Source organism: Lates calcarifer, linkage group LG16_LG22, assembly GCF_001640805.2.
Source record: "Lates calcarifer isolate ASB-BC8 linkage group LG16_LG22, TLL_Latcal_v3, whole genome shotgun sequence".
Lineage (NCBI taxonomy): Eukaryota > Metazoa > Chordata > Actinopteri > Centropomidae > Lates > Lates calcarifer.
Genome location: NC_066848.1, coordinates 3,647,130 through 3,673,887, shown reverse-complemented (window position 1 = coordinate 3,673,887; position 26,758 = coordinate 3,647,130). Strand labels below are relative to the sequence as shown.

General features: G+C 44.4%; 1 long non-coding RNA gene across 1 annotated transcript; it reads right to left on the bottom strand.

The window, feature by feature from the left end:
• Positions 1–177: 177 nt before the first annotated feature.
• LOC127143438 (uncharacterized) lies at positions 178–26,758 on the bottom strand. The gene is made up of 3 exons (XR_007814844.1): positions 26,627–26,758; positions 26,086–26,197; positions 178–531 (listed from the first exon to the last, which is right to left on the bottom strand). It is a non-coding gene; the product is annotated as an uncharacterized LOC127143438 (long non-coding RNA).

Below are 26,758 nucleotides of genomic sequence, written 5' to 3'. Positions count from 1 at the left end.
GAAACACTGGAGCATTTCACTAGAAAAATGTGCAGATACATGGTTTGAAATACCCCAACCAACTCATCAACTGTTATAGAGATATAGTGGTGAAAATATACGACTGAAAGTACAAAGAAAGGCATCATTTGGTTCTTTTAAAACTAAATTATGATGACCATATAAAATACAGTTGATTTTTCCACATGAGGGCAGTCTTGCACTCTTATTTTTTTCATTTACAGTATATGACACAGTTTCCTATTTCCCAAGATTACTATTTGATGACTTTAGTTTTGATGAAGGATGAGAGATGAGAGAAATATGGGCGAGAATATACCAGTACAAAACATCAAGTGTTGCGTTTTGGGGCAAGTCAAACAACAACTCAACAACCATTTCTGAAACTAAAGCTTAAACACACTTGGATTGATGTGAAACATCAATTTGCCCATTTACCTGCCTGTTGTTGTCTTTTGTAGTTTGACCTGTAGGGGGAGCTGTGGCTCTGCGTTGCTCAGGCATGGCTGCAGACTCTGGGCCTCCTCAAGCCTGTGGGTGAGAAAGGTTTATTCACAGTGAGAGGGCCAAAACTGAGGGAGCCGTGTGACATTTAATCATGCCTCCGGCGCATGCTGGATGATTAGCATCTCTGTGGAAAACAACGGTAACAAGTGCCAAACGCAGGATCCCACACAATCACCTGGCCGTGGCGCACACAGTCACATAGGCCCCGGTAATCAGCACAAATCAGCTCCTGCGGCTCAGTACGTTAACTATCACCACACTGCGATGAGGCCTAACATTTGCTTAGTGCTCATGAATAGAGGCCATGGGCGGACAGACTGCCTTCATGTAGACTGAATGACCTGGTTGTTTTGTGTCTTATTAGTCATGGTCCTACCTCCTAGACTCCCTGTGATGGTGACAGAAGCTGCAAGGAGGGGAAAAGCTGCCAAAATAAACCATTTATACATCCAGGATTACTCTCCTTATAGAGAGCACAGGATGGTTTGAACCTTGCATACTGATAGCATCATCAGATCAAGTTTAATTAGCATCCCCAGGAAGCCCATCTAAATTTGCAGCTTTCTTTGTTGACTGAAAAGTTTTAATAACGTTAGATTTTTTTAATTTTTTTTTTTTTTTGACCACTTGGGGGCAGCACAACCTTAAGAAGTTAATCAGGTGAACGTGTTAGCTAACAGTTGCTTATTTACACATGAAGCAGACATGGAGCAACATTAGCATTTATTTGTTTGCGTCTATCTGATGAATGCAAGTCTTTATGGAGAAGTATTCGGTTCACCAGCTGGCTGCTAGCTGTTTCACAGGTACTTTTGCTTGATTTAGCTGCTGGCTACCTGCTGCAGCTGAAAATGGCGCAGATGAGAGCAGTGAGAGTGAGAATGATTCAAATCAGTAGAGCTGTGGGCTGTCAAACCAAAACAATGAGTTAACAGCCATTTAAATGTTCCACAGAGCTCAGGAGATCTACAGTCAGTGCTACTGACTAAGTGACACCTTTCACATCGCAGTCATTTAATCCCTTCTTAATAAAAACTAGTTTTCAGAGATAAATAAATTGCTGTTGCTATATCTGTGTAATAGTCAAAATTTAGTTTGTTATGATTGAATGTTATTTCCTCTCCTCAATAATTACCAGCAGTTGCCAGTTTTCTCATTTGAAGATGTCATTTAGATATCAACCTGCATGAGGAAACTCTGAATCATTTTTCCCTTGACATTTACACCACCAAAACAATGTACTCTCTCATTTCAGCAGTATCTATGATAAGAAACCTGGGGTGTTTCCAATCTTCCACAGCTGTCGCGCTTGTGCGAGCAGGGTTATTGGATGTATTGAGGTCACTTCCTCTGAGAGCAGTGTGGGCACTGAAGCAGTGCTCTAGTCAGTGGCCTGGACCAAGTAGCCGGGGGTAAAATGGACCCACCAGTCAGGAGCACAACGGTGGAGTGTCTCTCCCGGAGTCCCAGGGGTTGGAGCAAACGATTACTTTGTGCATAGCCTCGCTGCAGAAGCTGAAACCAGAGTTTGTTCTGCTCTGTGTGTTTTTAGGAATCAGCCGTGCTGCAAAGACAAAACTATCGCCCACCAGCAGACATCAAAATCAAACTGACAGCTGAGGGTAGACGCGAGTTGTCAGACAGTATTGTCATCTTCCCTGCCTGTACATATATTTCCGAAGTTTCTGTTGTTAAGTTATAGCCCACTTAACCTCCGGTGAACTCCAGTTAACTGGAGCATGACCACATGCCGCGCCTCGCTGGAGGCCCCACTTGGCTTATTCTCTGGACTTTCCACCTCTCCAGAACCACATCCTGCCACTGTCCACTCCACTTAAGGAACACTGCCAGTGTTGTTTAAAGGGCCAATATACCAGTGATCTTGCATGTTTTAACCTACTTACTACAACTCATGGAAACTTCAAGTTCAAGCAAAACACTTTATATCTCACATCTTGTCAAAGTTTTCTGAGCAGAGCAATGAGTTTGACTCATGACCTAAAATCCTGGCTGGTTAAATCTACATTTACCCCAGGTATTTAACTGCATTCTGCTTAAAAGGTCATCAATTACAAGATGTGACACAACATGTCCGAAAGTGTTTTCTGACTGAAAGTAAAAAATTAACATAATGCTTTCAAGATCCTAAACAGAAGCTTTGTTTTTAAAGTGGAGCAGTCTTGTGAAAGCTACTTTTTGTAAATAAATGCACAGCAGCAAGTTTCTTCTGGGGCAGCAAAACAAAAGACAAAAAGATCTGCTATCGCTTTCCCTTTCAGGCCATTGTAATCGAGTTTAACCTGTGTATCTGAGCAGCTCCCATTTTAAAGAAAAACACCCTGTGTTAACTCACATCCACCTGATTCAGCTCCAGTCAGCAGAGGAGATCAGGGCCTCTCCACAACACCCACACTGCATCCTCCTCCAAGCTCTTGAACTCCAGTTACATAAAACTCATTTCATATGAGAAACTCCCAGCTCTGCTCCACATTAAATGCGCTGTAAATCAGAGACAACAGACTTGGCAAACATTGCTCCACATCAGCCAAATATTTGTTTTTATATCACAATATTCTTTCTCACAGTCTCCCGAGAGCAGGCTTGTCAGACAGAAGAAATAATATTTTCACATCACAAGACTTTCTTGGTTAGCTGCTGTTGTTTATCACTGCTGGGTAGACTTTTCTTCTGACGCTCCTGTCCTTGTTTGTCTTGTCAGTCTCACTGATGTAGCTGATGTAAACAAATTTCCCTCTACACTGAGGTATCTTTACTCCAATACATCTTAAATGTATTTTTCATGAAACCAGGGAGGATGCTCCATTTGATGCAAGAAAATATCAGTTCATTAAACAAATAAAATTAAACATTTGCACTCCAAAAGTTCAGTCTTTCACTTGATTCAAGAAAAAATGTTACAGGTAAACTCACGCTGAAGTATGATAAAAGATGAGATGCAAGATGTTTTGCATCAAGAGATTTCTGGTGGAGTAAATGTAAACCTGATCTCCCTGTGTTGGTGTGTGTTTTATTTGTTGGGACATGTGGGTAAAAGTGAGGTACGTGTATGAGTGTGTGTGCTCTGTGTTGCAGCTGAAGGAGCTGTCAGAAGAACTTGACTTACGCTGCCTTGTGTCACTTTGTGTGGGCTGGTAATTTACTACAAATGATATTGCATTCAGGCTTTGCCTGTTGACAGTCTGCCAACGCTGTCAACTGGCAAAGCCAGTAAAGTCGTTTGTCAACTTCCAGCCCCTTCAAATCCCCAAACACTCACTGTCTTCGTACAGTCGCAACCCCACCTCGCAGCTTTGAAGGTCAAGGGCGCGACGGCAGATCCACCTGGTAAATCTTTAATAAGTCAAAGAGTCAGCCCCATCTGGAGTTCGGCAGTTCATTACAGAGCAGCAGGGGAGTCAGCAGCGTTTCAGGAGGATCCTCTGAAAGCTTCTGCAGCCAGTTATTCCCCCTTATTTCCTTTTGCAAAAATGACACCTTCTGACAGCCCAGCTGTTGTGCCGATTTCATGCCCACAGGAAAGACGTGTGAGGTGATGCAATCATGATGTTAGTGTGGATTTTTCTCAGGAGGCAATGCAAAGAAGAAAGAGACAAAAAAGGATACACTTAAATAGGTCCCACGGTGCTCTGTGAAGAAATATAAACTGCACACTTTGTGTCAGAGTTTACGTCTCTCTATCACAGGAGTTCACTCACTGTAACCACCAACGCTAATGCTGTTTACTGCTAGACGGATCCTACAGAATCAAGAACAGACACATCTGAACATCCTCCTTAGTGCTGTCATAAATATATCATAATTATGGTAAATACTAGGCAACAGGCGTGTCTCTGAAAAACTGTGAAGTAACATTTTTTATTGCTTTTAAATGATTCAAAAAGAGGCGTCTACTTCTGCACCTGCTCCTGCAGACTGAAGCTATGAGATAGGATTCATGCTCCGTGTGTTATTAAAGGCTCTATAGTGAAGTGTTTATAGTATAGAAATGAGAATATTCAGCAGGACCCAAGCAAGGTGACTTCACTGCAGTATTCAAATGATAAGTGATAGTAAATTGAGGCAGGGTGATGGCAGCGGTGATTAACCGAGCCCAAAGCATGCTGGCTTTTTAGCAAAGCTGCGGAGAAACAAGACAGAAAAGGACAAAGCTCATCAAGCAAATGAACTGAAAGATAGAATGAATCGACAGGAATTAATTGCTTTTGTAATGTTTGCGGATTCATGTTTGCCTCTGCTTCTTTGTGTCAGTAGTAATTACTCAGGCACCTATGGGAGAGGACGGGGTGGGAGATGAAAGCGCTGTGAAACCAGGACATGAACAAAGCCAGGAACAGAAAGAGGGGGCCAACACTTGAACACCATGCCATGACAGACAGCCTTTGGGGCTGTTTTATTCAGCTGCCAGGAGCTTTTTAGGATTCGTTTTATCTGCTCTGCCTTCCCACCCACCCTCACGCCCACCCCTCTGGATGGTGCTCCAGATGATTTGTGTCCAGTTTGGCTTCACTCGAGCCAACACAGCCTCTAAAAGCAGACACACTCTTGCCTCCTTCTCTGCAATCAGCCCGCCTGTCTTGTGTTTGAGAGCTGTTAAACCTCTCTTCTGCCTGAGTGGGTTTGGTCGCATTTAAGTAAAGGTCACTTCAGGCTGTACGTTTCAAATACTAATTTAAAATACATTTTAATACTGAGAATTATTACTCATAGTTGGTCACACAGTTACCCACTTTGTCCTCTTTTTGCTATCAACATCTTTTTGTCCTTTACAAACATAGTTAATCCATTGAGCTAATTGTTGTAGGTCAACAAAGAGTGTAGGTATGCTAAATGCTACAATGTCTACCATGATAACCATCTTAGGTTAGCATGGTAGCATGCTAACATGGGCACAAATGTCCCAAAATGGACAACGTTAAACGGCTGGAGTCTGGACCAAAGCAGCGGACTGAAAGACCAAATTTGCCATTCCTAGAGCTACGCTGCTAGCATGACTAAAAACACAATATGCTTAATTCATCACCAGGAGAGAGGTTGGATAGTTGGGGGAAGTTCACAGCTCCATTAATAGAAAATGCTGCCCCAGACACCTGCATTGATCCTTATTGGAAAGAAGCCTATTCTGTCTGGTACCTCCAAAAAAATCAATAGGCTACCAGTCAAAGTCAGTGAATCCTTTGTCAGGCTAAATTCAGCTCGTCAGCTATTAACAAGTTCACGCCCAAGTGCTACGTTATTCAGACTGGGCCATTTCAGAATAACATATATTATCTTATTGGACAGTTATTATTGCTGCATTAATATAATGTTGCAGCTGGTGAAGGGGGAGCTAAGGTTACTTATTTTATATACTGCTGCGTAGCTTGTGTTTCTTCACTTCAAGTCTTGTCAACCTATGCTCTATTTGTTGATTATATTTTGTTCTATTAATCTGCAAAGTAATTATTAACTACAGCTGTCAAATAAATGCAGTGGAGTAAAAAGAACAATATTTGCCTCTGAGCTTTAGTGGAGCTACTTATAAAGTACAAGTGCCTCAAAACTGTACTTAAATTCTCAGACTTTATTCATGCTCCTGGTGCACTGACACACATACAGATGCTATGTATATTGTATATACTCTGATAAGACATCCTTTTAAAAGCCACAGTTGAATCTAATTCAATAAACGGCACATCTGGGCTCTCAAAAATCCTTTTAGGGATGGTTGAAAGTCCCCATTGCTGGCACTCGGCTCCTGTGTTCTTCATCAGCCCCAAATTAGTAGCATTACGCTCAGAGAGCCATCTCATAAATGGATTTCTTGTTGTGTGTGAAGCTTCATAGGGGGAATCGGTGCACCATGCGGCCATCTGTCTTCGTACTTCCAGCCTCCTGAGCCGCTTTCCCAGAAATCAACACCCTGTGGTCTGAATCACACTCGCCATCCTGTCATCTGCATTTTTCTTTTTTTCTTTTTTTTTCCTCATCGAGGTCTGTAAGCACTATCAACTCTTCATGCCTATGAGCGCATGCTGTGCTTTGTCATTACAGGGATGTCATTCTGCAGAGAACATTACAGATAAGGCCTCTCCCTAAGAGCTTTTCCCATGCTGTACATTATCTCATGGCTGTAATCAATGGTATCTTATTGATTACTGACATCACATCCATTTCTATATAATATTTCAAGGACCAGTGCATTTGCACCTGCATTTAACATGAGTTCAACATCTTCTTTATGTTCTTTATTAAATCTCTTTGTAGTTTTTTTTCCAAATGTGATGAACCCAAAACTAATATGTCTCTTATGCTGATGCAGCAGATATACATTGATTGAGAATTGATTTTGCTTTCTTGCTGAGAAGTAAATACTACTCTCATATTTGTGCAATAAATATGCAGCAAGACCTAGCATCTAGTTAGCAGAGCTTAGCATAAAGACAGGGAACAGCTAGCTTGGCCCTGACTGGAGGTAACAACATGCACACCACTGTGGTGATGGAGCTGGATTTCATCTGATGTTTTCATTTCCAATCACGAATACATATCAATACAGATATTGTGTTATTATTACTCCATCAAAGACCGTCCTTCTTAGCACCTGGCCACGTTTCGTTCCCATCTGCTGGCTGCCTGCGAGGGACAATGACTGGGCTCACACGCCACCGAAGTCACCATCCAAATTGGCCTCCTCCATTTGGAGACCAAGTTGGCCTCCCTGTGGAGTGGCACTTGGATATTTGGTCTGCCCACTGTTCCGCCGCTAATTGTGTGGCAGCAAAGGCCGCTCGGGCAAATGAGTCCTTCCATCACTCCATTGTGTTTTTGTGTTTTGCCAGTGGCAGCGCCAGGCTGGTGGGACAAGAAGCATATTTGGACTACATGGCTTTTTGCTACCCTTTTGTGCTCTTTTTTTTTGGCTTGGTTATATTTCACTTCACTTTCAATGCCACATTTAACATGGACAGCATCTGGTGATCTGGTGACAAATGTTCAATTAAGTGCACCATGCTAATTACATTACACAAACATTATACTAAATAATTTTCAGCCTGTGAAAACACCTGGATTTGCCCCTGGCTGTTTTAAGTTCACAGACACCCACTGTCTGCAAGATGTCCTCCAGGGGGCACTGTTGTATCAGGCTACACCCCACTCTAAGAGCTGAAGGAGGAGGGAAGTGGCACTGCTGTCTACTACCCCTATCTGTGTTTGTGTCCTCACTTTGTAAGACAATGGCACTATATTCTTATCCAATCTAACCTCTACCTGGAGAAGGAGACGGATTGCATGGCACTTTCCCCGCTGCAGCGAATTAAATCAGAATCCCATTATAGAAAAACAGATAACACTCCAACAATTCAATACCACCATTGTATGACCAAAACAGGAAATATGGCACATGTTGCCTGCAGGATATATATCATTTCAAAGAGGAATAACTGAACGGTTCTCAGCGAGGAGACTCCATTAATCGATACCATGCATGATTCTGAATGATAGCCGCTCTGCTAATAGAACTGACGAGCTCATTTGAATTATGGCTGAATTACTGGAGGAATGTTGATCCCAGCGAGAACAATAGGTCTGATCCTGGTCCAGGGTACATAGCAGTTTTATTAGCATGTGTAATTAGTTAGAGGTTACATATGTTGTCTATGTTTTAGAAGCAGAGCTGGAAGCATTCATAATGTGCTGTATAATATTCTTGACCTTGCCCTGGCTATTTTATTGCATCGCTCTCCTCAAAATCTTTGATTGGCCTGCCCCTCACATCTCACCTCCGCTCTTTCCACCGCCAGTTAAACCCCCCACTCGCTTCTCAGGTATTTGAATATGGATACCATCTTTCACTGTGTTATTGGCCTCCTTCTCCCCTCCCGTCCTTCATTACAAATGATCTCTCAGCACTAATGAGTACATGTCTAAAAATACCCTCCTTGTCCAGAGAGCTGGATGTGTCGTAGTGCGCGTTGAGCTTTAACAGATGTTAATGGTTATGGAACATCGGAGTGGTGTAATGAATAGAGGCGAAGAGAATATTTTAATATTCAACATGCATCCGCACCCACCCACTGAAATTCCGCAGCCATGGATTCGGTTTAGACGCCCCCCTTACGCCCCTCCTGACTACCCTTTTTAACATACTGGTGGTGTTCCCTGTTGCCACGGTAACGCCGCATGACCTTTCCTGGGAGGTCGAGCTCATGTCAGCGTGTGTTGTTGCTCGAAAAGATTTCATTCCAGGTCTCCGCCGCTCAAACGGTGGTCTTTGCAGTTGGAAATGTTCTCCGGGGTTTGACGGATGAGGGAAATGTTCCAACTGGACTCTGGTCTTTGGGGTGAAAGAAAACGTAAGGTGATGGATGGAGCTGTCACCACCCTCGTCTAATTAACTGACAGGGTCCCCTCATTGCCCCCGTGAAGCTCCAATGACTCAATTCATGGAGAAATGTGTGGGCACGTCCATATTTGCCTCTGCCAACCTTGACAGAGGAAAAAAAAAGACACATACTTGAATCAAATTTATCTGCACTTGAGACAGATTGGCAACTAATGCTGAAGTTAATACAGCAATCCACTACTGAGGGCTAGCTTCTATTTAGCAGCATTAGCTGTGGACATTGTTGCAAATTTGGAGATAACAGACTTATTAATTAAGGAAATGGTTGACCATATTGAGAAATATGCTCCTTGAGTTTGAGTGTTTTTCCCATAGTGCTACTCTCTGTGATTGGTGGAGATTAACATGAGGTTATGATTAAACGTAAAGAAGATAACTGGTTAGTGATGAGGCTAAATTGGGTTCAGAAGACAGTAGGTTTGGGTGAGGGTTAAGGTTGGGCCAGGCCCTGGAGACTCTTTAGTTTGTCTTAGCATAAAGATTGGAAACAGGGGGATGGAGGTAAGCTGGTGCCGACCAACACCAATTAACACATATCTCATTTATTTACTGCATACAGTACAAACAAAGACTGTAATACAACAACTGGGTGCACTGACTCCCCACAGAAGTGTTGTTCATAAAGAAATAGTTCCAGTATGTACTTACAAATCTACATTCTTACATTTCTGTTTGTTTATGGATTAAACAAATAAGATATTAAGTGTTAAACAGTGAAATATAGACGTGCTGGTAGCCAGGCTAGCTGTTCCCCCTGCTTCCAGTCTTCATGCTAAGCTAGCACTAGTAGCACTAGTCCAGACCTCTGTGTTGGCGCCCGATTATCTCAGACTTGATCAGCGGTTCAAATATGATGCCCACTCATGACTGTCTCCATCAGCTGAATCAACCAACTGGAGCATTGCTGTCATCTTCCTGCATAGCTTGCAAGCTACCTAGCTTCAGCCATGAAACATAGCGACAAAAAATGGGTATTGCATTTCATGCTAACTAGTTCCAGCTACATACTTGAGGCACAGACATGAGAGTGAAAACGGTATTTTCATCTTACTCCGCTTGGAAATGAAGTGAACAAGCATATTCCCCAAAATGCCTCTTTATCTAACTGAGACTAGTATTTATGCACACGTGTTTTTCTCCAGACACCAGAATTATTGCCTGGACCACTACCACGGATTCTCAGTCTCTGTTCATAAGTGAAAAATATTGTCCTTTTTGGCGAGAGAAATAAGTAGAATGAGTAAGATTGGAACCACCAACCCCAACACCTGCTGAGGAGACACTAGTCATGCGTTCGTCTTAATCAGGCCCAGCTGATGAGTCTCTAGACTTTCCACAACAATAACGCCGCTTAACAACCCTGGACATCACACAGTGATGCACAATGACTGTGTGGCCACGTGGGGAGAAACACTCTGGATGATTTCATCGGGCCCATGGGTTGATTATGACCAGATCAGAAGTGCCAGCCCAGCAAAATGTTTGCAGCATGAGAGTCAGCCATAAACGGGACCCCACACCCTTTCCTCCCTCCGTGAGAAACTGAGGGGAGACATGGAGAGCGGGCCTCCCCCCGTTCCTGCCCAAGGGTTCGAGTCTAATTCAGACAAGATGTTGGATGTTCAACAGCCTCCTTTTCTCATTTGTGGTGCAGATCTAGATGAAAAGGTGGCGAGCGGCAGGAGCAGACCTCTCTGGAGGGGTTTCATTAGATATTACAATCTAAGCTTCCTCCAAGGCCAGGGTCAAAGATGGCTCCTATTTGCACCTTATTTCATGGCCAGGAAGATAATCGACCCACGCAGAGTCCATCTGGTTCACATGGAGGTCTTGTTTAGGAATGGCTTTTGTAGCACGCAATGCAGCACAGCCCCAAAATGAGAGGTAAATAAGGAAAAGGAAACAAAGAAAGATTTGTTTTTGTTTAATACAAAGTTGCATCAAACTTAAAGCACTGTAACCAGATGAAATCAGCACTTCCATTTCTCTTAGCTTAACGGGGTCAGATTTTCTACAGCATGTGACAATCTTGTGAGTTTCCGGGCCTCGGCTATCAGTGAGCCCGTTGTCTTTGTACAGTCTTGCCAAGCGTGATAATGCCAGTGTAACCTCCCCTTCTGTCCTCATGGTCTGCTTTGTGTCCTTCACAGGCGGTAATCAGATACAGTGGACTGATTGTGGAACAAATGACCCGGGGCAGTCCAGCTGCACAGGAGTAAGGGTTTCAGCCCTTAAATGATGATGTCACCGCTCCCATGTGACAGGGCTCGGTTTCACTGTCAGATCAATTATTCACAGCGTTTAATTGGATCAGCTGAATCCAGATCGCTCCAGGGATCCATTTCCAGTAACAGCAGCTGCAAATAAACCCTGAGCCAGCACACAAGACATAAGGCTCCAGATCAATATCCGCAGACTACAGCACACCTCACTGATTTAAAAACTACCCGAATAACACACAAGTCTGCTTCAATGGAAGGAAATAATCTGTACGTTCAAGTATATATTTCCTTATTTAGATTCATCTTGGCTGCTCCACACTGTGAGATAGAGGCAAGAGTGGAGGTGATGATCTCAGAGCCTTGGGTGAAGGCCAATCTGTGATGATGCTGCATTCATTAATCACACAGTCATGTACAGTGGCGTTCGCAGCCTCTTAGTCATCAGATATTCCCCTGGCCTCTGCTCCTCTCCCGCCTCCAACTCATTACAGGCCTCCCAGTCAAAGCTGGCCTTTGTGCAGGGGTGGGGTGGGAGTGGGGTCGCAGTCGACCAAGACAGTCCTGCTCCCCCCCTCCATTAGTGCTGGGTTTCAGGAGTATAGTGCAGAGAGCCCTCCATTCACAAGGCTGAGGGGGGGTGGGGGGTCAAAACACAAGACCTATATCTCTGTGGAGAAGGAGAAAGAGCAGTCCATTCATCTTCAGTCTGAGGACGGTAGTCACACATGGGAAGGTCTTGAGAAAGTTGCTTTTCCAATTAAACACAGTCGTCTCTGTTTTCACATGAAAACCACAATGTTTATCTTGTCTTTTTTTTCCAAACCTTAACCACCTTACAAACTATTTATTCAGCATTTATCTTATAACTGACTCAATCTTATCAATAAGTCCACTTGAATGTAGGCAAATAAGCCGCTAAGTAATCCAATGCATACACCGGTGAATGATCATGTTAGCCACTGAAAGCCTGTAAGTTGCTGAGTGAAAGGATTTATAAGGCCCCTGGTTCCCATCATCATGAAATTACCCTGAAGGCATGAATACGTCTCTTTCATTCTCTTCATGTATGCAGTCTTATACCACCTATAGAGGCAGAACCCACAAAGTCCTAAGTGTCTTCTGGCAGGTTTTCAGAAATGTTCTAAAGGTACCAAAAACGAGTCTAGCTGTGCCTCCATTCATGTCATATACTTTGACTGGAGAACATTACTTTCTTTGACTGTCACAGACTCGCCATCTACTCACACCTCGCTGCTCAGCCTCAGGCGTCTACAGAAATAGTCTCGAATGAAGATTCATTGCACTTACTGACCTTTAAAACACCGGCAGGAGACGCTGGAAACAAAGCTGTGGATGTAGATGTCTACAAATCTAGAGGTTCAGTTGGTACGAGCATTGTTCCTAAAGGGAGCTAAACATGACTGAAAATCAATGGGAGTTTTGAATGGATCAGAAAGAACGCAGAGATAGCTGATCAATGTTTCCCAGAGTCTAATTCTATTAATCATATTTGCTGAAGAAGGTGAGGATCGCCTCAGTGTGCACAACCAGCAGCTCTACGGAGCTCAACGACCTTGTGACTGGTGACCTTTCCTGTGTTTCTCTTCAACCTGAGGGGACATGCTGTGGAGACTCAGCTAATCGGCTTTGTTCACCACTCAACTGCAGCTCTAATAAGCCTATTGATCTGTATACGCATTGATCTGGTGTTCAGGCTGGAGCCGGGCTGGGTTAGCAGGTTGTGTGGGTAAATGGTGAGTGGAGACGGGTTTGGATTTACCATTTAACAAAGCACAGAGTCCTCTATAAGGATTAGCTTATCTTAAGTCTTAGCTAGTGTAGAACAAGAAAGCATGGGCTCAGTAGGCTGTATATAAATGCTTAACATCACAGCCTTTATATGTTAGGCCTTGTATCTGTCTTGTCTGTATGCATGTGAGGTGATCCCAGTGATTAACTGCTCGCAGTATATGGCTTTCACATTATTGAAGATGCTAAGGATTGTAGGCACAGGACAGTTTACATATTCAATATATGTATATGATGAAAGGGGTCATTACGTCGGGTCAGCAGAGACACCTCTGTGGAATTTACTGGCTGGCTCTGCAATAATAAAGCACTGTGTCAAACACTGTGTTTGTCAGAAGCTGCTCTTCATTCATGTTATGAAATGTGTGATTCAATTTTGTGCTTGAGTCACCACAGCACGCGCCGTGATGTCTAGCAAGTCATCCATCTGGGACACCATATATGGAAAGGTGGCCTGATTTGCTTCGATTTTTAGCTACATTAGTGTGGGTACATGAGGCTCTAGTGATGGTTTGAAGGTTTGCTGCTGAGATACGGTCCAAATATTCATGGTCTCCAGAGGATGAATCCCACTGATTTTATTATGAGCTTATGATTTTTATCCACCACCTCCATGAAGTTGGCATTTGTGGTTTTGTGTGAAACGTATCTGCAGCTTTTAAATGAATTTCAAATGCATCAGATTAAGGATATTTGTTGTCCCCAGAGGATGAATCTTAATGTGTTCTTTGTGTTTACTAATTATCAAATGTTAGCATGCTAATATTCTCAACCATGACAGCAAACATGCTAAACATTATACCTGCTAAACACCTGCATATTATTAATATAGTGCTGACATTGTGAGAGAGTTAGCAAGCTAATATTAGCATTTAAGCTCAAGGCCCCACAATGCCTGAATGTAGCTTCACAGAGCTGCTAGCATGGCTGTAGACTCTTAGTCTCCTCTTCAGAAAACAAAAAGTGGAGGCTACATTGAATAGTCACTCGGCACTGGGCTGAGAGAGTTAGAGAACTCATGACTAACGTTGAACATGACAAAATGTGCTGCCTATTTTTGACCACTTACATAAACATTCTCTGTTGTGCCCTGAGCCCTGACAAGTCTATTACAAAGCATCCTGCCAGAAAAGGCTCTGAGACTGGGCTGCTGTCAGTGCTATACACAAATCCTGGGAGAGTCCTCAAAAACAGAGTGAGTCAGAGACTGATTGGTCAGGGAAATGAATTTCCTTTGAAAATCATCTCAGTGGAGCCACACCTTGTTTACTCATGGCCGTGCTCCACTCTCCTGACCGGCATTCAGAGGGAAGATGATTGCTGCCTCACATACTGTAACTCAGTCATCATCACAGCTCTGATGTTAACAGCACTACCCAGGCACAGAAAAAAGCACTCAACTCTTTCGTAACAAACATGACCTGACAGGAGAAAAGGCTGGGATAAGAGAGCGAGGGTAGTCAGAGCTGACATTGGGTTAAATACATTCGAGTTGCAGAAATGAATTAGGGCAAAAAGGGAGCTCAAATGGAACAGACAAGCCTCCGTTCCTCCGGGGCGATTATGAAACTAGTCTTTACAGTGAAATGATTCTCCATTCTGATGTTTTCATGAAACATTTCTATTTCTGGACTATCCTCCCTTCACCCTCACCAAGCAAGCACACAAACATCAGAACATACTCAGCACATTGGACATCACTCCGAGGGTTATTGTGGATGGCAGATGTAGTCATCCAAACATGCAAAGAGTGCATAAGAGTGTGTTCCCCCTGATAAGGGGACATGCACTCTCTCACATGAACATGCATGCATGCACAAAGTGAAAGTACGACACAGAAGAGGAACAATCTGCATCAATCAGATAGAGAGAGAGAGGAAATGTTTTTGTGCTAAAGTAGACGTCCTTTATATCTTGTGTATTTACTGTACATGTAAACACGCCCTGGAACACAGTACAGTCCTTTTCCTGGTGCTCACATGAAAGACTTAAATTAGGGTTGAGTAACAGCATTGCGTAATTTTTCTTTGTTTTCTCTGGGACCGATGTGGAAACCGTACTGAACAAAAAGTCATACAACAGCTATGTCTAATTCCCACTCCAATCTCCCACAAAGCACAACAAATCCCACCCCCTCATGCTGATGCCCCCCCTCGTCCCTCCTTCTCCCAACACACACACACTCTTTCTCTTGGCCCTGCGGCAACAAATACTTCATGTTCGCCTTCCCTTACAGAGTGAGATCACCCGTCTGTGTGTGTATGTGTTGCAAATATTCTCAACTCCCCCAGCCAAGTCTGCCCTGCCCCCGTCAGACAGCAAAACGCTTGCATGTGTAATTTTTGGCCTGCAGGGTTTGACGAACGAAAAGTAACAGTTGGTGTGCATGTGTGCGTTGTCGACTTGTGCCAGCATGTTTTCTGTTTCTCTTATTTGTGGATGTGTGTGTGTGTGTGTGAGAGCCTGGAATGCTTTGTGTTTCTGGATAGCAAATCTCCAAATGCTCTCTAGCCGCCGCCTCTGAACAGGGTCAGAGGTCACAGCGCATATTGTCCCAATATGGAAACCACTCTTCCAGCTCTGCAGCACAAAGGCTGGCCACACTGAGCTCTTTGTCACGCCTGCCAAAGACCTCAGTCAGGTCAACAACACTGCCTCCAAACCAATTAACAAAGGATTTTTATGTTGTGTCCCATCTACACCCAAAAAAAGAGTGCATTTTCTACACCGGTTGCAGTATAAACATTTAAAAAGACTAGAATTTTCCCCTCTTTTGTTCATCTTTAATCTTTAAAAAAGCATCAAAACCATCTGGCTCAGCTCCAGCTGTTATGAGAGGATGGCGAGGAAGAGATGGAGCTGCTAGGGAGAGGGCAAAAAAGGATGGAAATAGAGGGAGAGCCACAGAGGAGGAGGGGTATCTGCTGTAAAAATCCTGTTACGCAACCCCTTTCTCTTTGGCTGGCTTATTGCATCTGTTAAAAATGGAGGAGAAAAACAGCTTTGCAATTAGCGCTCGGTGTCCTGAGGGTCCTGGTCTCCCCCAATCACATCGCTCTGTCCTGCTCTCCCCAGCGTACGTGTTGCTAAGCAGATGTGACTCAGGAACACACACTGCTCTTCTTATAGTGTCAGCGTGCAGCAGACACACTGTGATGGCAGTGCTCTGACTCTGCCTGCATGTGCGCTGATGTTTACTGGAACAGACCAGTCTTGCAAATTAAACCAAGCTGGGTTGTTGTTCTCTCTCTCTCCCATGACCGCCGCGATTCGGACGGATCTTTAAGGCCCCCGCCCCCCACCCACCACTCTTTTTTTCTTATATTTTTCTGCACATTCAAGGTTTACAGCAACTTAGGGTGTGGTCTCCATACACGGGTGCTTCCTCTGTGGTGAGTGGGGTGTTTATGGGTCTGGCCCTGCTTCCTGACTCTCAGATAAGGACCACCCACTGAGGCTTCATCACTCCAAATCCGTCAGCGGTTAATGATCCCTGGGGAGGCTCCAACATTCAGTGATGTAATTACTCAGCATTTATCAAAGTCTCCAGAAACATGATCGCTCAGAAAATCATAAACAGTAATATACGACAGCAGAGAAGTATTTCCTTTTGCTCGACGGCATGTTAACATATCATTTTATACACAATGCGATAACTGTTCTCATAAATACAACATGGAAGCATGTGTCCCCTCAGGGCATGCTGTTAAGAGGGGTAAAATATGTCAGGTTCAGACAACCTAGCTCAGACAAGGCCTTTTATCTTCATTGTTCCACTAATTGTTATAGAGTTCTTTTCAGAGGTTAATCCGAGCTGAAACTAGGCGGGTGTGTAATCTGAGCCTGAAAAGATTGGATGTTGAGGTTGTTCAATTAGGTCAGGCAGCACTGAAATGATGCCTTGCAGAAGCACTCAATGCTCTATCTGCTGGTTGTATAAAAAGAAAGAGGACGCAGAGGCTGTATTTCATTGTTCCACATGGCCACGGCTAATGGTCTCCATCCCTAGTGTGAATGGAAGGTATTTGTGCGAGAGTGTGATGCATTATTTAAGAGTAAACACGGTGGAGACAGAGAGGCCCAGCAGTGGTGGGGTAGTATTGATTGTGACAGGCCAGAGGAGACATGCACACCTCTCTTAAGTGTCTGGGGCTTCTCACAATGCCCCCACAAATCAACTTTTATTGCTCTGGCTTTGGAGTCTCCGCAGTCAGCAGCCTATCAGGCAAAGCAGCTTAGCAGAGATAGCCTGCGGCAGTCCCACAGTGGGCCTTAACGCTATCAATCGATCATTCATCACTAGTCCCTAAGAAACAAAAACAAGCAGCCAAAAGACAACCAGGGGAGGGAGGCAGCTGAACTGGACTGTGTCACACAGCTCTTGGCTGGGTGGAAAAACCCTGTCAGGTTTTATTTGGGAACAGTCCACCGCCTGTTCTGTGCAGCAGAAATTGAAACATTTGAGGTGGAGAGGGAGAAGAAAAGTAATGAGAAAAACTTTCTGAAAGAGGTCGAATGAAATGTGGCCCCCCCGGTGCTCCCCCCCTCTCCTCTCTGCTCCCTCCCTCCTCCAGCCCTCCTGCACATTCCTCTCCCCTCAGCAGATCTGGCATGCCCCACAGGAGGCGGCGGCAGCAGCAGCACAGTAATCTTTTCAAAAGGGCGGATTTGAGCGGCCGCCAGGGCAGCTGGCCAACTATTTCTCATTTGGAGCTGGCCTGGAGATGACCCTCCTGTTGGAGCCCCACTCTCAGGAAAAACAAAAACGCCAGCACCGAGTAAGGGAGCGCCTTGGCAACACTGGAGAGCCGGGAACAGACTAGCAAAAGGAAAACAGGGAAACCGCAGGCCTGCTCTCAGGAACATCTGCACCGCCTTCCTGTGTTAAAAGAAAAAAAATTAAACTTAATACTGTCTGCAAGAGCCCAGGGGACTTAACAAAAACATGGGAGGGCTGTGTTTCATTCTTTTTTTTCTTGGAACTCTGTCTGCATGTCTTTTTTTCCCTTTGTCCATTTCCCTCTGTCTAACAATTTCCCGAGCCCAGCGACCCCCCCTCCATCCTCTCTTCCCTCTCCACAGCCCTCCACTGAGCCCTGGCCCCTTGCACTTTCAGTGGAAGCCCACCCTTGGCTTGGGAGGAGCTGGTCTGGGTCCCTGTTATGCTTGCTCAATGATGGATGGACGGGAAAACTAAGAATCCAAGTCCAGCATTCCTGCTTTTACAGTGGGGTGAGCGGGCGGAGGGAAAAGAAAGGGGGGGGGCGGGATTCCTGAGCGTCTTTGTAATCACTATATGTTTGACAGCAACTGCAGTGACCTTCATCCAAACTTGCGGTCAATCCCTAGACAAGAGTGCCCAGTAATTATCTGGGTGTTTCTTACAAAAGTAACAGAGAAAAGGGGGCAGCTTCCAGAAAAAGTGAAACAGAGAAAAAGGACAGGACATGTGGAAATGTTTGGAGGCTTAAAGGCTTTGTGAGTCAGACCTAAGACATCAAATTCCACATGCTGGGTTCAGATATCGTGTCTGTATGCAATGTTTACTGCCACACTCAGCCCTTACTTGGCCACTGGGCCAATAAGACGCCCCTGTGGCCAGCATTAGGGAGGGAGCAGGGAACGACAACAAAGAAAGCCCTTATGTTTTCCCTCTAAACCCCGTCTCTCATACACACACACACACATACACACCACCCAAAAAAAAAAAAAAAAAAAAAAAAGCTCCAGTAAAAACTCATCACACATCTGCCAGATCCGCTGAGGCCTGCCTCCAATTATCCGCCCACCACGCTGGAATCCCAGGAAGGCTCTGTCCGGCAGAGCGTTTGATGTTGCCACGCAACATTTGACAGAGAACAGGGCGGCTTTGAAAATCAGAGTGTAAACTTGCCTGCCAAGTTTGACGTGAAGAAAGAGGGGATGATGGTGGTGGTGAAGGGGGGGGGGGGGGGGGGGGGCATTGGAGGGGGGTGGGGGTAGACAAGGAAAATGCCACTAGATGGAAAGCAGCTGCTGAGGGCCGGGAAACATTGCTTTAAATGGGCCCAAATGTGGCAGAGCCGTACCAAACCTCAGCCAAGTGGTCAGCATTTATCCTTCTGGGGCCTTTTGCTGATGTGTACAGAAGAGAGCTGTTGCGAAAGCACTAAAAACGTGTTTGAACTTTGGGGTCGAGCTCCTCAAATGGGTTTTCTCTGTGTCATGCTTATAAAAGCAGCAGATGAAACACAGGAAATCAGTGTAAAAGCACTGCTGACACACTTCCAAACAGGATCAATATCATCAATTTTATGCACTGAGTTTGTTTCATGTTAAACAATTCTTTGCAACAAGGTTTTAGCAATAAGATCCTAATCATTTCTGTTAGTGACAGAGAAGCTGGACCAGCTCCATTTGAATCATCTTTCACACTAATTATCGTTTCAGAGCACAATGATGAATGTAAAGTGAAACCGCGGCTGTACGCTGTGAACCACCCGAGGCAAATGAGGTCACTCCAGCTCTAGTTTGTTTGCAGTCATTCCCCATTACAGTATCAACACGATGATCTGGAAAGGTGACACCTGGGAGGCATGGTTGTCATGAGAAGCAGTGGCAGCGCTTCACATAATGACCCGGCCACACCTCCGACACAAAGGAAGGCAAGTACAGTAGAGGAGCTGCATTCTTTCCCACGATTACTGGTAGAGCGAGGTAAGGCGAGCCGGATTAGCTGCAGCGCAAACGCCACCGTGCAAACACAACAAACCCACACCCACCTCAACCTTTCACTGCTGTTAGGTTAAAATGTCATACATAAGACCACATATGTGGAATAGTTTGATGTAAAATCATTTGTTTGAAACTCCCAACATCTCTGAGTCTTGCATCCAAACCCCATTAACTTTCATTTCAAACCCAAAACTGCAGTTGTGCACAGACACACCTCTTCTCCAAGGTGTTTGAAGAGTAAACACTCATGCTGGAAGATAAAGTATGTCTCACCTGACCTGAGTTTCAGTGGCTATTAAACAAATGAGGATTACCAGGGTAAACTCCCCAACATTCAAACACACTCAGCAAGATTTCCCTACTTAGTTTGGTTTAATCACCTGCAATCATGACGTGAATGTTGGTGCTGACTAGTCTGGAAATAAAATGCGAGTGAGTTGTAAGGCCACATAACATCGCTCCTATCTTGGTTGTAGCACGATATTCGCTGATAATAAGGTGAGGTCGGGTGACACGGTGTAAGAATATCATTCATGACTTGCACAAAACGGCAACTGGAAACCGAGCCATGACGCACACCCACTGTTGTCTCCTGCAGGATAGGGGCAGTAGTGATACATGGCGATCCCCTGACTCTTTGTCTCGCTCCATTTAAGGTGCAGATAGTGTTACACACTCTCTTCCGGACCAGAAAAGATCACATTGTTCTCTTTGACGTGCTGCGCCGCATTATCCCTTCAAACAGGTCCAATTCGCCAGCACTCACACAGACGTTGGCCTGTTCGATGGAGACGGCACGTATAACACATGCAACATGTGACTCACATGGAGACATGCTGAATACATTAACGTGGAGTGTAACACAAGGATGTGGGCTTGGAAACAGAAGGCCTCTTTTTTCCAGAGGTTAGGAGAGTAGTGACGTAGGGCTGCAACTAATTATTTTCATTATTGAGTCATTGCTTCGTCCATGAAGAGCCTGAGGTGACGGCTTCAAATCACTTGTTTTGTCTGACCAACACTCCAGAACCCAAATATAATCAATTAACAGTGATTTAAAACAGATAAAAGCAGGAATATGCACATTTAACAATCTGGAACAAGCAAATATTTGGCATTTTCGCACAAAAAGTCACTGAAATAATGAATTTCTTGTTAAAATTATTGCTGACTGACTCTCTGTTGAGGTTCAATCGCGACGTATTGCACCTTTTTGCATCAGAATTACACATTTTCATGTGATACTTGTGAGTTCAGTGTGTCATACTGCAGCTTTCCACCTACACCCACTCACTGGACACAAAATGGCGGAGGCAATTTGTGTGCATCATGAGGGGCTTTCTCTGAGCTGAAAGGGGGAAAATAAATAAATAAAGAAGTAAGCAAATCATGTTTGAAAGGATTTACCCAAAGGGCATCAGCTGACTGTCTACAGCTGCTTTTGGCCCTTCAAGTGGTCTCCATAGCAACAGTCCTTCCAAATCTGGCCACTGCCAGCCTCGCTCCATCATAACAACAAATCCCATTGATGCGTCTCTGGAATGCGTTGGCCTGTTTCTAGGGGAAACCTAAGGCCATTTGCGCAGCTGCTCTGCGCCGAGTGAATGTACAGTTTGAGTGTTGACTTCAGCTCGCTCGGCTGAAAGTAAGCCACACAGAAAATACAAAAAGGTGAGCCTCTGACTGTCCTGCCGGCATGTCTGAAAAGCTCAGAAAACCTGCGTCTTGAAGGATCTTACTCGTCAGGTTTTAAATATCACTCCTCTATCATTTATAAAATACATAACTCTCATAACTCTTTGGTGCCACCACATAAATCACACCCTACAAGATAATGTTTGAAGATGAAAATGTGTGTTTAAGCCTGCGCATGTTTGTCACTATTGGCTTTTCTAAGGGCTTAAAAGCTATTTAGCACCAATCCAGCTGCATCTCAATCATTTGACACTAAGCTTTTCACTCATTAAGATGTAATTGCTGTTGTCAAGCAACTGGCACATCATTAGTCAAAAATTAATTACTTCTCTGTGTAAAGCAGCCTCTCAATAATAAGTCAGTGTGTAAATAAAGACCGAAGGGGGCCTTGAAGTCAGACTAGTTGGGGCGAGGTACATACTGTGGATCCACAAAAGGATGAGTGACAAATTAGTGAGCCTAATGAGAGAAAACACCAAAGCAATTCAAAGATGGTTTGTTTGACGGCTGTGACACGTGGTAATTTCTATGTGTACAATTAATGAAACCTGCTTCAGATCTCTAGGGAGAGCGCATTAAACTCTGCTGCTCCCTTTCAGTGTAAGCTATGTGATTGCACCACGAGGCTATAAGGTAAATATGTGTCACTAGGATTTCCCGTTGGGAGCGATGAAGTCAACCCTACATTTAGGAGGTTATTCATGGCGTGTGGAGCTTGGCAATGATTCTGTCTGCTTACATGAGAGATAGACAGAGAGGGCCTGATATGGCTGCTCCCAGCTCGCTCTAAAAGCATCTCTGGAAACCTAAGTCGTAATATTGAGTTACTCTAATCAACTGCTTCATGCGATTGATCTTGTTTCCCTCGCTGGCTGCTCGAGCAGTGAATGGATGTGCGGAGAACAGTGTGGCCATTGTGTGAAGACCCCCCCAACCCCCACCCACTCCTCGACCTTCCTCCATCCGCCATGGCTGGTAACCCAAGCTTTGAAGTCACGAGCTCCCCTCCTTTCCCCGCTTCTAAGCAGGTAAGAAGACCAGCTGTCGCCATGGTTACAGGCCACAACCAGTCTCAAGATGAGGGGAGACGACGGCGGCGGCAGCAGGAAGGAGGAGGACGAGGAGGAGGATTGGAGGCCGGGTTTCAATCACAACGACGACTCAATCACATCGAGCATCAGCTCGGCTGCACACAGGCAATCTCTTACTGTGTGCAACACAAGATTTAATCATCTCGCTGCCGTTCTGCTAAACGCCGTATATCAGGGGGAAAAGGGAGAAACACCTGAAAGCGGCTCAGAATAGCACGATTAACAGCCTGAAGTGGAGAGAGCAAAGCCTCCGATACCAGTTACTGTGAGTCAGCTGTAGATGCACGCAGGCCATCTGGCTGCTAACTCACTAACAATGCTATCAGCCAAAAAGAGAAAATATGCAAAGGGCATCATGACGTGATGAGTGTGCGGCAGTTTCACAAGATACTGGCTCACAGGTTTTTCCACCTCCAAGCATGTTGATCTGTACCATTATCTATACGTGGTAATTCAACTTAAACACAAGAATTACACGGTAAAATCAGTATATTATCAATCAAATATTTATATCATAGCTGTCCTGAATAACATGTACATATGTATGAAGGGGGAATAAATGCTATCCTCCATATTCCTAGAATGAATTATGGCAGTCACTCTGGTTATTCCTTTCACTGAACCAGCATCTGTGAGAGTGTTTTTTGGGAAATAAAAGATATGGGATCATAACTTGTCCCTCGTTAAACAGGATAATGTGACGATACTTCTGCCTTCTGCAGCTGAGGATCGAGAGCCTGAACGAGTGGCCTTGGATTATGTACAATAGCATATTGATTTCTTTGCTACTGATGGAGAAGCAGTCTGAGACAAAAAGGCTCTGGCAATTATCAGTGCTTCCATAGCTCCCCTCTTCTATTCATGTTCAACACACTGTTGTTAAAGCCACAAATTTATTTTAGCGTGATGGTGTAGCCACAAACTCAACTGCAACATTTTCGCTAATGCTAACATAACTTAGCTGTCACAGCTATATGAGGCCACTTCTTCACGTTGTCCTCCCCTTCTGTAGTAGGAGGCAGAGGTATGATTGTATTGTCTGGTTTAAGGTGTGACAGGTAAGATTTATTTCCCAAAAAGCTCTAAGAAAAGGGAGGACACCTGTAGCACATGGCTAACTGCCATACAGCTACATTACACCAGCATTAATTCCTCAAAACTGTAGACAAACACTTTAATAAACACTTAATGTTTTTTAACCATTTATTAAGTGTTGTGTGAATAAATGTTTCCTCCATTAGTCTGTCCGTCCACCCATCCAACTCTGTTAGACTGTTGCCGTGGCAACTGTGAGAGAGCGAGCCAGCTTTGAAATGTGATTCCTCCATAAAATTACAATGACTCCCATTCATATGGATTCCCCATCACCACCAGAGGCCGTGACGAGAATACGCTTCCTCCCTGTGTAGGTGATCTACTACAGTGAGGATGTAATTCAAGAGGCGTGGACGTACGAATTCCCATCGGCTAATTTCTCCAGGTCTTTATATTTTACTAGCTGGCACATCTGCCATCCGCCTGCAGCCAGCAGAGCTCATCCAGATGTTATGACCTCCTTAACATTTAAAAACAAGATATCATAGGAAAGATATAGATGACACAGCATGAAAAATTAATCAGCTCTAAGAGGGTCGCCCCTTTGATTATGATTTATTCAACCGCATTATTAGCAACAGTTAATTAGCATGGGTAACATACCTCCATCAATCCTAATAACAACAATACCGTGGATTCTCTTTGAAATGTAAAACCACTGGAAATGCTTTGTCCTGAACATGAAAGACATTTAGACAGCAAAATAATAAATTCCTCACAATGCTTGTCTCATCAGTATTATCATCATTCTTGTGAATAAGGAGCTTGAGCAGTCTCTTGCCGACGTGTATGAGGGATGAATCACTTCCACTTCCAACCCACACTTCCTCATGCATAAATTCTCATTTGTTCCTGCATTAGGGTCATTCTGCAGTAATTGTTTGTTTTACTTCTGATGATTGAATAACAACCTAGCGGCGGTGCCATGCTGTGTTTACCACATGTTGCTATGGTTCACGGGCTCCTTTAATTGGATTTTGTTGTTTCCTGGGAAACAAGGTAACCCACTGTATTGCTCAGCAACCTTACCAATTTACCCTGTGCGTATTAAGATGCACTCTGATGGGTTTGTATTTCAGATTTGTCTAGCTGATCCTAAATATAACTAAATGAGGCACTGGAGTGCAGAAAATCAAAATTCAGACGGGAAACAGAGCCCAGTATTTGTGACACTGAGTTGCACGTACAAGGCCGCATCCATGCATTTAAATTTAGCTGTGCAGTGGGTGAATTTGTGCAAGAGCATGGGGTGAGTGTTTGTGTGCAGGGGGACATGAGAGTGCTGTGTCCATGTGAACTGATGGGTGAATCATTACAAAGATAACACACAAGCTGTTAGCTTTTTTGCTGGCGATGGGCAGGGCACAGAGAGAAAGCACTGTGACGAGTGGCATGTAATTACCATGGCTCGCTGCCTTGACTCGGCCCCCAGGAGCTGGACACTCTCACGCAGCCCTCCACATAAACAACTGCAACAAACTGCAACAACAACACTAAAATGTCCTTGAGTTTGTCACTCGAGCTGCGAGCGGTCCTCTATCAGAAGCTTCCAGACTCTTGGTCCACTCGATGCCTGAGTGACTAATCGCTTTAGAGAAGCGGGGACCGGCAAAGCCCAGGGGCACAGGGTAAAACTACTGCTTCACTGCAGTTCTCGAGTTTAAGGGGGGAAAACACAAGGATAGTGTGGAGCGTGAGTGACAGAGAGGCTCTGAGAAATGAAGGGCTGGCAGGAGGATGGGGGAGATGAGTAGGATATGAAAGGGGGGACTGTTGGGGGTGCCAACAGCATATCAACACCCATCTGACTGCAGGAGGTGATATCTGCAGATGTAGGCGCTCACTTCCTCCCCATTTTTTCCTCCTCTCCAATAGTGTGCAGGTGCCTCGAGTTGAAATTTGTGAATCCATCCAAGGAGAGAACAAGAGCCTGTGCACGTTGTGAATCATGCAGGATGAACGCCACGCAAAATTGATGCCGCTGCCTGCAAACTCTTCAATTATATAAGTTTGCCTCCGTGTATGAATCTATTAACGTTTCTGCAGTGCTCTGTTTACAGCTCTGTGTGCATGTGTGGATGTCTCACGGCTCTGCACAGCTGGTGTTTTGAGAGATGAAGAGGAGTCTGTCTCTCCCCTTTATCTGATATAGAAGATGATTGGAATATTAATGGACTACGCGGAGCAGAGCACAAGCAATGCCCAGGCAGATTTATTCAGCAATCAAGAGGATGTGATGAAGCAAAGAGTCAGTCAGTCAGTCAAACAGTGTTGTCAGTGATGTTCAAACTAGTAAAACTGGGTTTGGTGTTTTTATGTGAGCAATCATCTCGCAGCTTTTACTTCAAGTTTGGAAAAATGTTAGAAGTAAAAGGACCAAATGAGAAATCCCACTTATTCCTCTGGGCTCTATACCATTTGAAGATTGTTTTTGGCCTCAGCGGAAACACAAAAACAAAAAAGTAAATAATGAACGGTTGAGGGAGGAACAGAAACGGTTTCCCTTCAAAGGCCTCATTTCATCACCTGTTCGTTTATCATACGCTACCTCTATCATCTCCCGGCACCGCTCGCTCTCTGCTCCACGTTGTACCAAAGCTGCCAGCCCGCCATATCAATCATCCGCCCTCCAACACTCGACTCGTCCCTGTGAACCCACCCTGCATGGAAAAACAGGGACATGACGGGTGAGATTAAATGAAGGGGGATGAAAGAGCAAAACCTTCAAAAGAACAGACGTAGACAAGCTGCGGACGAATGACACTACTGACTTGGATAGGAGGCTAAAGTACAGCCGCACTGACAGGATTTCATTTGTTACCTCCAGTCAAACAACATGGTGTGATGCTGGTGATTATTGACCACACAACCTACTGTTAAAATCATCTGTTTCTGCTTGTTTTGTTTCATGTTTCATGTGCACACCCAAGCTATTCACACACAGGAGGTGGATACATACATGCAGTAATGAGTGTATATGACTGTGTCTACATGGGCTTGAATCCTCCTGCTTGTATGATCCTTTCAAGAAATTATTTGTCTGTTTGCACATCTTTATGTCACAAGCTCTGCACACAAAAGATTCTTACCCCTGTGAGTGTCTTCACCATGGCAACCGTCTCCTCCTCCTGCTGCATCATTGCCGGCAAGTGACCACTAACAGCCGAGAGCTGAGAAAACAAACCAGAGAACATATTCAGGCAAATTCGATTGAGGATTTT